Raw genomic sequence first — 12,353 nt, forward strand, 5'->3', positions numbered from 1 at the left:
TTTCAAGTCTTCTTCAATACAGCATGATGTTCATTTTGTAAATTATGGTCCCATTTAATTTAAATGTGACGACAAAGCAGGGTATGCTTCAGGGCGTGGCTACGTTGTGATTGACAAGTCACTACTACAGCTACAACATTGGTTAGGTAACATAACCATGGCATAACCCCAGATTCACAGACTATAGATGTAGCCATATAGCTGTCGCTATTTCAGTGTGTTTTCAGTTCATGAAAGCTAACTGTAACATTTTGGTCGCCTAAAATAGTCTTGTTCAGCGTCTGGTTGTACTAAAAGACCCTCTAAATGGTCAGATGTTCAGTTTTTCCGGTGGGATTAAGCCTAACTAGCGAAAATTAGCATTAGCATTATCACAGTTAACCATAGACTGTAAATGCACTGTGCTAAACAAGCTAGCAGCTGGCGTTAGGCTTAGCTCCACCCTCTCGTTTAAATATGGTCCCTTCTGGCTCCAAAAATCCAAGATGGTAATGGTCAGAATGGCAAACTCAAGTCTTCAAAATGGGAGTCCAAAAACCAATAGGTGACGTCATGGTGGGTACGTCCTTTTTTTTTTTTTTTACAGTTGATGGGAAATACGTGGGAGATCGGAAAAGACTCAGGCATCATGACCATTTGTCATAATTGACAAAAATATGAGAATAAGACAAATCATCATACCGAAATTACATTTCCTTGAACAGATAAATAGCTTTCCAAACCCTGCAGTGCCTCAGCTGACAACTCATCAGTTTCATAACTATAAAACACATAACAGTAGCCAGTACTGGGCTACAAGGATTCAAGCATTCAAGGACTAAAAGGATTCAGCAAACCTTGTCGAATCTTGAGAGCACAATGACTTCAGCCCACAGGACTCAGTCCCTGCACTCAGCTCTATTTAGACTGTTATCTTAACTCGGCTGCAGTGGAACACTAGAACTCTCAGGGAAAAAAGCACAAACAAAACAACTGCACCCTCCTCAGAGCTCCGGCCTATCGGTTTACACAAAGGAACAGAGAGATGCTTGCTAAATAATGGAGAAGCACCGACCCTTCCTCAACACACTGATGGTTTGTTATGCAAGGAGGCTGAGCAGGCGGTAAGAGATGTGAGCTAAGGATAATGCAAACCTGCTGACTGCAAATATGTTTCAAACAAGAGGCTGGAGTTTTTGTGAAGAAGATTTTTTCTAATTTGAGAACATTTGAAAAAGCAGCAGCAGCAGCAGCAGCAGCATGGATGTCGATTTCTGTTTGGTTGATGAAAACTTCAGCTCTGCCTGTGACGCAAATACTTCCTGTCAAATCTGCAGCCTGCAGCTCCTGTGTTTACTTCAGAGGAATACGTGATTTACATTAAATATTTCACAATATTAGACAGTTTTATCCAAAATAAGAATGAATCTAAAAACCTAACATAACAACATGATCAGGGGAATAAAATTAACTAATTTTTGAATGTTAGATTAGGTGTATTGAGCATTTTACTCCAATAAAAGTAAGTCAAAATTTGATCTTTATATAATGCACATTTTCTCATTACAACGTTAATTTCCTCTCAGTCTTGGGTGCGTCTAAACTAAAGGGATGTTGCCAGCAGTGCTGTTTGTGCTTGAATTTAATCAATCACTTTACTGATGAAAATACACAAAGCACACAGAGCCTTCAGATCTGATGTCTGAACACAAATCAATAGACGCTGACTTTGGCAGGGCTTGATCTTTTTAACAACACATCGATTGCCAAGTTACCTAGAGGAGTGTGACTGTAGATAGAGTTTTATCCTGACATCAGACTCATGTCTTTGTACCTCAGTTTAATTTTTTTTTAAAAAGCCTAACCCTCCTGCTGTGATGTATAACTGTATGAAATTATGTCCAAAGTAAATAAAAACCTGTGATTAATTTCAACAATGCTTGAAATGGCTGCCAGGGTGGCTTTGCATAACATACAGTGATATATTTTTCATTGCTTTGGCTTCAGCTTGGCACATAAGATATTAAGGTGCTGACTCCCAGCTTTATGGATGTTTGAGGGTGTTCAACCCCTTTTATGCATAGCAGCCCAGTTTTAGGATAATTCTGCAGAACAATGATCCTAAACATACAGACGAGGAAAACAAGGAGTTCAGTCATTTGACTACAATCAGCTGAAGACCAGACTAATAGCAAAAAGCAGTAACACTTTAAGTCCCCATATTTAGCATAAGCAGTGTATAAACATTAAATAAATGGTTTATAACATATTATAGAGTAGTTATAAGAAGATATAGATATTTTTATTTGTCAGCAATTATAACTTCTCCTATGAAGACATACTTAACATTATTACAACTGTCTTACTATATTGTCATTCATTATCTGTTTATACACCAGCATCTACTTATGAGACAACTACATTAATAAATGCTTATATTTGATTACAACTACATCATAGTGTGTTATAAACCATTCATTAACTGTTTATATGCTGCTTATAAATGCTATGTAGGGGGACTTAGCTGAGTGTTACCTAAAAATCTCCAAAAACAAGCACAAAAATGGCTGCAGTTGAGGCCTGGTAGAGCATCTGCTGATGTTTAATGCAAAGGATTTGGAATCATAAATTTAATATGATGACTCTAAGTTTACTGTTTTTTAACTTGTCTAACTACTGTCTGTCTCCTAAAACTGGGGGACTATGTTTAAAAAGTGTCTGTATTACTTGTTTTATGTTGTTTGTCTGAAACTTTATGTTGCTGCTTGTCATGACCAGGATACTCCTGGTCACTCCTGGTTTTTTTTAATCTCAGTGAGGTTTTCCTGGTAAAATAAAGGCTCAAATGCACTAAATAAATGAATAAGCCAAGATTTTAATCTAATAAGGGTGTAAAAAACTAATATTCTTAGTTTTTACATCAGCAGTTTAACCTTTCAGTCATTTTTTTCATTTCAATTTAAACGTACTAGATAACAGAACCAACACACCAAAAAATATCTTACTACTTTCTGACTGCACTGTGGTAGTAAAGGTTTTATTAACACTGAGAGCTTTTTATTTGAACTCTGCATCGTTCTCCTCAGTTAAATTATGGCTGAAAATGTGAGTGCCAATCCTCTAACAAGAGAGCTGCAGTGTGACTCACTGAGGGCGAGAGTGTAATCCACACCAGCTAACGCAGGGACTGAGGAAGATATTCAGGGTGTTAAAAACTGCTGTGTGGCTGAAAATGAAAGTTCTAACTGAATTAACTGCAAAATAATTATCAAACAACATGAAAAGTGCTTGTGTGCCACCTTTTCTGGCACCTTTAGAAGACATATCACTTCATTTACAAGAATTTCTGTCTCCAGTCTCACACACCCACCAACTGATGTCACATGATTACACAGTTTAATCTCAGTTCAGTTCTTTTTGATTTGTTAGTCATGTGATCTAATGCTTATATTAAACTATTTATTCATGTATGTCTAACTGGTCTGAACACCAGTTTACATGCCTTCTTTGTCTTTGGTGCAAAGTATTTGAGCCAAAATGTGTGAAAATCACAAACCTTTGTTCACTACAAAGCTTACTTTCTTAAAATTTTTGTAATTTTACTATCAAATTATCTAATTTATTTCATATTTTAAGAGCTTTAATCTTGGTGTCTGACTGCTGTTTCATCAATTTTACATTATCCTTCTGATCATCAGTTATCATAAGTTTCATCAATGTTTTATCTATTTTAGTATTAGTTTGTGGTCTATGTTTTTTGATTTTTTTGTAACCTCTATGTTTTATGTGCTATAAGAGAGATTCAATAAGGCACTTCTTTAAGTGATGGTTAAATAAAGTTATGTAATAATCATTTATTTTCAAAAGACAGTGCAAAAGTTCCATTAAACATCTGCTGTGGGAACTTTGAGCAGGATTTACCTTCAGTTTGGTCAACAGAAATATATATATATGGGTGACAAATGAAAGGAAAAACTAGCATTAAGTGTCTTCAGTGCTCCTGGGTATTTAATCACCAAGACTCTTGAACTATACTGAGGCGCCATTCTTTCAAAAGTGGTGAAGCCAAACAGGTGTTCAGCTCAGTTGAAATCTGATGACTGTGAAAGTCATCATTTCCATACTGATAAAACATTAAACATCTGCATTCGTTATGTTTCCTTACTTTCATACTCAGGTTTTTCTTTTTCTTTGTCATGCGTCTGTATGTAAATACTGGACTTGTTTTTTTGTCACCGTGAACCTAAAAAGTCTAAAAATGTCTCTGACTGACGCAGACTTTCATTGAAGTGAGATCGCACTTGATCACAGCTAGGGTTCGGTGTTCGATTCCCTGTAAAGGCCAGCCTTATTAAAAATGTATCTACTCATGTTACTGTTTCACCAAAGTGTCTATTCAGCTCAGCGGATATTTCAGCCCACGTGCTTTTTTATCGACAAGTTTCTTTGAGCCGAGTCAGCGATGTTACAGTGATAGCACATCAGGCTAAAGACCAAGAAACAGACATTCAAGGCTCTTAAGGTTCTCTTCCACTAAACCTTTCCATTATATTTGCCTCTAATCTAAATACTTCACCTCTTTCTCTGCATTCCCGTGTTCTCCTCTTCTACTTCCTGTGTCCCCCAAACTTTACACTTATGCCCTTTTAAGTATTATTTCTATTTTCTTTACTCACATTTCTTTCTACAACACATTTATCTCTAAAACTTATTCACCTCTGACCTCTTTCCCAGTGTTTTCGTAAATTGATGGATATGATTATTGAGCTTGTTGTAAGTTGCTCTGGACCAAAGTGTTGGTTTAATACCTAAAAAAAGAAGTGTAAGAATGCAACAGTTATTAATAGCGGCGATTAGAGGAGGTTAAAAACAAACAGCGTCTGTTTAAGGTCTGGCTCTCGTCAAACACTATCACAGGCTTTTGTTGGCTTTCAGAAGGGGCTGTTCAGTGTCTGCTGTATGTGACGGCGAGGTGAGATTACTGCAGCCTTTCCTCTGCGTCTCAGAGATTAGCTGAGGAGAAGAGAGTTGGTTTAACCTTCACTAAACACTAATTTGATACAGGAGCTTACAGACGGAGGCCTCTGTGCTTAATCTCAAAGTAATTAACAAATTCTCATTATGCAAATGTCTTTCAGCCCGCAGGATGCTGCGGCTGCTGCTGCTGCTGCTGCTGCTGCTGCTGCTTTCATTTGGCCCGCTGGATGGTAAACTGCCTTTTAACAAAGCCACAAGTCAGGTGTGCCGAACTGGGACAGCTACCATAACACGTGGGATTGTTATAATTTATGATCTGAGAGAAATCATTAAGAGTATAAAAGACTACATTTTATTCAAAGCAACTTCCATTTTTCCATATTTCGTGTGTTTTTCATGATGTACACAAACACTAAGAGAAATGTTGGCTAGTTGCTCAAGAATACAACATCATTAAGCCCCAGTGAGATCTGAACACACTTATTATAAATCTGTATTCATTTACTGAAAATGCATCAGTCTTTTCATACTCTAAAGTTTCGTTATCTTCCTTGTTTTGTTTGTTATTTCACGTTGAATTGAGTTTGAATTGTCTGTTTGACCTTTCTGTTGCTGAATCTGCTGAGTCACGACTCAACCTTCCCACAGGGATCAATAAAGTCTCATCATCATTGTTACCGTCATCACCATCATCTAATTTTAACTCACAATGTGATTCTAAATACGACGCAATTTGCCTCAAGTGTGACATCACGTGTAAGTTCAAATAAACTGACAAAAATAGTGACAGCAGTGCAGTAATATTGACTAATAATGGCTATTTTTAAGGGCCGCAATGAACAATTATTTTCATTATTGATTAATCTGCTGATTACTTTTTTCGATATAGAGCGATTAATCACTTAGTCTATGAATTGCAAGAAAATTATGAAAGTATACGTATTAAAATGTCTTTTGTCTGTCCAACAGTCCAAAACCCAAATATAAACAGTCATATATGACAAAGAAAAGCAACAAATCTTATTTAAGAAGCTGGAACCAGTAATTTAATAAAATAGTTTCCAATTAATTTTCTGTCAATTGACTAATTGATTAATCAACTGATCAATGCAGCTCTACTTCTGTTCTTTGTCATATGTATTTCTTCTGAGTTGAAGTGATTCTGATATATTCTGAATATTTACACATTTCACTGACTACAGTATGTCACCAACATTACAGATCACTGTAATATATAACTATGTAATTATAGCTTTGACGTTAAAATTTTCTCCCATTGTTTGACAGAAAGAGGACGCTGAGATGAGACTGAATGTCGGGAGGGACGTCGTTTTAGAGGTTTAATTAGGAGGGACAAAGACTGTAAAATGGACACTCAGCTCCTCAATCATAGAGGAGGTTTGACAGATGGAAGAGGAGGGACATGTTTTTATATAAGGGCATAAATATTTAAAGGGGGAGACCTCATATTATGATGAATAACAATGCCTGAATGACACTGCAATCCACATCTCTGATCTATGTATTTCTAGATTTATACGATGGGATGTTTTGGCTTTTTTCCCTTGTGCTCAGGCTGCATAATTAGGTTGGGTTTTTACAGTATTTAACACATGCACAAATGCATTTTTAAAAAAGTTTTGACATATGATGATGAAATGCCCTGATGTCATAAAAACACTACGGAGAGAAAACAAAGGGAGTTCTGCTAATTAACAATGCACTTTATCAGCAGCTGCAGCTACACATCCATCATTTTCTGCTTTGCTGACAAGCACATTGACATTAGTCACACCTTCATTTTTCTGCCTGGATTTTCAAACCAACCTCTCTAACCAGAGGAGGCGGGATTTCTTTTCATCCCAATTCAATTATGACTAAGAGTTGAAAGTTTCTACACTGGACAATGACATCATCAAGCTCTCCTCTAAACCTGTCACCTAAAGAAGATTGACGTCCGACAGGAGCAGGATTGATCCAGAGCTAAGTGCTGCTGCGGCCAGCTACTCAGGCTCATTTAATCAGTATTGGCTGGCTTCCTGCAGACTGACAGCTAATCCTCAGCTGATCCCAGATCACCCAAACACCTTCCAGCTTAAAGACAGTAACTGAGAAACCTGCTGAGATGACTGACAGCGACGTCTTCAGCTCTACCTGACCACAGAGGCATCAAGCACATATGATCTGACATCACAAAGTAGCTGATATTAGCATTTAACAAAAAAATTATAAATCTCCTTTTCAAACACTTCACCCTCCGTCAAAGCCACGTTGCATATCTCTTACAATTTGTATTATTTTAGCACAAACAGGTACTATGAAAGTTTAACATCACTACTTCCTTAACGATGGGTCAATGCCACCCTCTGTCTCAAATTGGATGGACATTAGTGAGTCTTGCTATTTCACAGGTCAAAGGTCAGCCAGACTGAACTCTGTACAAGACAAATGGGGCTTTATTTGCAGCAGTAAGCAGACGCACCTCGCTCTTAAAGGCTTCATGAAACATAAGTTAGAGCGTCTTTAGCTTCTGTACTGTGACGTATTTCCCAGTGAAACAGAATATTTGAGCGGTGTACAGTTGCAAGAGGGATTTAATTCTGATACTCCGCATTTGATTGGACGACTTAAAAGTGGGCGGGGTTAGAGTTTAGGCTGATGTGGAGCTGCAGAGAGAAACGGAGCTACAGAGGAGACACCTCCCTCCCCTGATCAGCTAGATCACCTGGAGGAGGACAAGGGAGAGATGAACGAATTAGACCTCAGCCACATACATACATACTCTTCCTATCTCTCTCCATATTGCTCTGAGTTACTACGACCCAAAAACAATGAAGAATGTTTGATTGGATGAACTTTTGTAAACGCCCTGAGTGCAGGAAGAGTCATCAAACATTTGAAATTGTTTTACAGGAAGAGAAAAGACAGAGATTTTGATGTAAAAATACTCTGATACTGATTCTTTTTACATATATTTGGCATATAACAAGAGATAAATGAACAATTAACACAGGAACATGCATAACACAGGATTAAAGTGGGAAAATGTATTTTGGGCAGCAAAATTCTGATGTGAATTCACAGTTACGAAGAAAAACTTATTTTCATCTTCTGCCAACTATTCAGATTATTTCTGCCTCCAACAGATGTTTGTTAATGTAAAACTCAAATCTGTGAATGGACTGAGATATTAATAAAAGTCTTCACAAACAAAATCTTAATTATTTTCACACCCAGAACCACAGTCAGGGCCTGAACTAGAATGCTAAATGGAAACTATATTAAAGAAACCAGCAGGACACCGAGGAATAAAATATTTATCTACAAGCCGACTAACTCAAGAATAATTCAGACTCTGACTTAATCTGAGAGGATGTTGTTTTAAAGCTCTGTCCATCCATCTTCATCTTGCACCTGCAGGATGATTCAAATCAATTTAGTTTGGGGGGTTATTGCTGTTGTTCTTCTTCTTGTGAGGTCAGCAGTCATTTGACCTCTGACCCTTCTGGCAAAATGCTTGTGACAGCATTTTTTCTCATTGTCTGCTGTTTCTCCACCAAATAAAATGGCTCAATATTAAGTGTTAAAGACTTTTCTTCTCACCAGGGTGGAAAAACGGGACACTGAAGCAGCTCTTCACGTAGAAATGATGAATGCCTTTTCAAAAAATCATTAAACTAAAAATAAATGTCCCGTTTAATACCTCCATCATATCACAGATGAGCAATATTTAATAAAATCCAGCATCGCACACATAAAATCAAACCTAACATATTATTTACTGTGTGTGAAACCGAACAGAGAACATGTCTCCTCACTAACGCAGCAGTGGTGCTCTGCAGCTGCTGTCCTGCACCCAGGTTGCCTGAGATGGCATTTTTCCCCTTTTCCTCCAATCACGTGCCTCCTTTTCTAGGAAGCGGGGGGATGCAGATGAGAGGAGGGGAAGCTAAAAATAGCACCTCTTCATCTTTTTTTATTTTTTTTTTCTCCACAGCAAACAGAAAAGCAGAGAGAGGGGAGCAGCCAGGATGTAGGAGTTGGGTTTTTTGGTTGCTTGAGTCTGCAAGTGAATTCAGGACGTTTTGGATTAAAAGTCTCAATATAAACCTGATATTACTACTCTTCAATATTTGCCTTCTATTCTGACTGTTTTTTCACTGTTTTTACATGCATATGAGTCTATTATTCAAAAAATGTTTAGAAACTTTTCTCTCTACAGTTCCTCTATGCAGTTAAGCTGTGTTTTGTTATTATGCAACAGTATTTAAACTCATTCACACTTTATGTCCTGCTAGGATTCGATATGGCTTTTTAAATTATTCATATTTTTACTTGAAACCACTGAGAGCTAATATGTTATACTGATACTCATATACTGACTTTTAACATTGATATTTGAGCATTTCTGTGCCTCAAAATGTACAAGGACCATCCTTGAAGCAGCTTTAAACTATCATGGGATGATAAAAGTCTCCAGTGAATCCAGACTGATTAAAATATTTCAGTGAGAGCAGGTCTTTAAGGTCTGACATGTCCTAATTTAGAAAAAGAAATCTGATCTTTGAGTCTGTTGCAGATGAGATGACTAATATCTGAAACATAATAAAAGATCGTCTGAAGAGTTTCAGTCTGATCCTGGTTGATAGTGGTGTTTGTCACAGCAACATGGACGAGAAGCAGCAGATGCGTCACTCGTGCCTGCGGGTCTGACTGCCAGTAACTTTACCGTCAGCAGAGGAAGTGCAGATGCGGCCTGCAGACTGCCGGCTCATTTTCAGACTTTTTTAAAAACGCAATGAAGCATATTAACAGGTGAAATGAAAAACTGAGTCTCCAGAATCACTACCGGAACAAGTAAAATGTTACAGTTTACGTTAATCTTTGGCCAAATCGTTTATTAACCAAACTGCTGACTGGCTCAGCTGAATCAACAATTTCATTACCATTACACACACACACACACACACACACACACACACACACACACACATACACACAAGTACATAGTAGAACTGCAACGATTAGTCAACTAAACGATTAGTTGCCAACTATTTAATCAATCACCAACTTTTTTGGTAATCAATTAATCGTTTTAAGAAAAGAGTCTCCAAATTCACTGATTCCAGCTTCTCCAATGTGAATATGTTCTGGTTTCTTTAGTCCTTTTTTCACCATTTTCTGACATTTTATAGACCAAACAACTAATTGATTATGGTAATCGAGAAAATAATAGACAGATTAATCAATAATGGAAATAATTGTTAGTTGCAGCCCTAATACATAGGAAGTGCTTTCACCTATAGGCTGAACTGTTTTTCAAAAACCACAAACATCTTTTCTCTAAATTCAGCCAGAATCCATTCATATATCCTAAATTTATGAAACTGCAGCATTTTTATGTTGCTTCTTCTCCTCTTATGTTCTCTTAACAACATTCACTATATATGCAGCATGAGGGACACTCCCATATACATATATATTTTTTTAAATTAGGGTACATTTATAGCCTAATTCTTTGTTTTTTTCTTACATATTTCCAAAGATTTCTTTCCTGATGTGCTATTGCAGTGTAGGAAGCACACACATAGACACACTAATACATATGAAGGCACTATCCGCGATTTGATTGGTTTAGGGCCAAATGTTTCAGCCTACCACAGGAAAACAATAGTGCTCCATATGGTTTCTGCCCAAACCGCATTTAATGTATTCAATTCCCATAATATTATAATAATCATCCCAAGACTCTGATTTACAGTGTGTATCTGTGGGATTCAGCAGTGACCTTATCTTATTTTACCATAATAATCATTAAAATATCCTGATAATTACTATATATATTATATATAATACGCTTGTAAAGATATATATATGTATAATATGGTTTCACTCGTCCAGTTTGCTCTATGAAGGGAATTCAGATGTTGTATTTTACTCTATTGTTCGTGCCTCAGATCCATTTGGACCCATTTTCTCGTTTTAAACCATCGGACGGTGTGAAACGCCTTTTCCTGCAGGACGGGCCCTCAGTCAGTCACAGCAGAGATCCTCTAAACCAGCAGCATCCATCCAAAGCTCAACCGAATAAATACACAATTCATAGCTTACAGTAATGACGGTTTTGTGGTTTTCACAATGAACAGCTGCTCTAAAGCAAGCATCTTTTTAAATCCGAAATCCTTTACTGGACATTTTAAATAAAAGCGTCATTAAACCATAAATACAATCTACAGCACATTTAGATAAAGGAAAGGGGATTTTTAAGGCAAAGCAATAGATGAATAAAGACTGAAATCTCACCTTTATAGATATCTATCCACCGCGTCCAGCACCGCAGAAACACACCACTGTCAAGTCACAGAGATTGTACCATACAACATCCGGCCAGGAATTACAAAACACAAATAAATAAAAAATAAATGTGACGTCACGTTTATAATGAAAAATTTGGTAAAACTCTTTTTTAAAGGAGAAAATCACCCTGCATCTTTTAAATTCATATTTTTATTGGGTTTATTGCTTGTTTTTAAAGTTACTTTCTGTACATTATGTGTTTTAAATGTTGTGATTGTTTTGAATAAAACATTCACAAAACTTTGTGTAAATTTAACCATAATCCTACCAGCTGAGGTACCTGCAGACCTCAGCGGGTTTTCATGACTCAAAATCAATTTGTTTTTAATGTTGTTTCTTTGTTTTAATTAGTGCTTTTTCAAAAAATACCAATGTATTGGGGTCCTGGGGCCCCCAGTCCAGTGGTTGAAAGAAACTAAGTACATTTACTCAAGTACTGTACTTAAGTACAATTTTAAGGTACTTGTACTTTACTTGAGTATTTCCATTTGATGCTACTTTATACTTCCACTCCACAACATTTACTTGACAGCTTTAGTGACTTTTCAGATGAAGATTTGACACAATGAATAATATAACAAGTTTTTAAAATACAACACGTTGTTAACCTTTTTGGCTTTAGGTTGGGAACCATTGAACTAAACTAGCTCCACCTCCAGCAGCTACAACAGTAACATGCTGCTTACACACTGATGCTTCAGTATTAATAATCTAATGATGTCATATATAATAATATATCAATCAGAGGGATTAAACAAGTACTTTTACTATAATACTTAAGTACACTTTGCTGCTAATACTTGTACTTTTACTTGAGTAGGATTTTTCATGCAGGACTTTTACTTGTAATGGAGTATTTTTACATTGCTGTATTGGTAAAGTATCTGAATACTTCTTCCACCACTGTCACAGTCAAAAAGGGGCAGGGGGAGGCAGTCGGTAGTCCTTATATGTTAAATATGTTGGCAGGATGGATGAGGGATAAACAAATCTGTTTTTAGTATCGATCTTATGTTCACTACCAGACCTGAACCCGAGCG

At 36.9% G+C, this 12,353-nt stretch overlaps 1 protein-coding gene across 1 annotated transcript in view; it reads right to left on the reverse strand.

The window, feature by feature from the left end:
- The window catches only part of rab3ab (RAB3A, member RAS oncogene family, b), a 29,789-nt gene extending 18,445 nt beyond the window's left edge, over positions 1 to 11,344 (reverse strand). The window contains exon 1 of the mRNA XM_067596593.1: positions 11,260 to 11,344. The gene's annotated coding sequence lies outside the window, so the exon portion shown is untranslated. The remainder of the gene's footprint in view (positions 1 to 11,259) is intronic.
- Between the last annotated feature and the right edge of the window lie 1,009 nt (positions 11,345 to 12,353).

This window comes from Thunnus thynnus, chromosome 8, assembly GCF_963924715.1.
Source record: "Thunnus thynnus chromosome 8, fThuThy2.1, whole genome shotgun sequence".
NCBI lineage: Eukaryota > Metazoa > Chordata > Actinopteri > Scombriformes > Scombridae > Thunnus > Thunnus thynnus.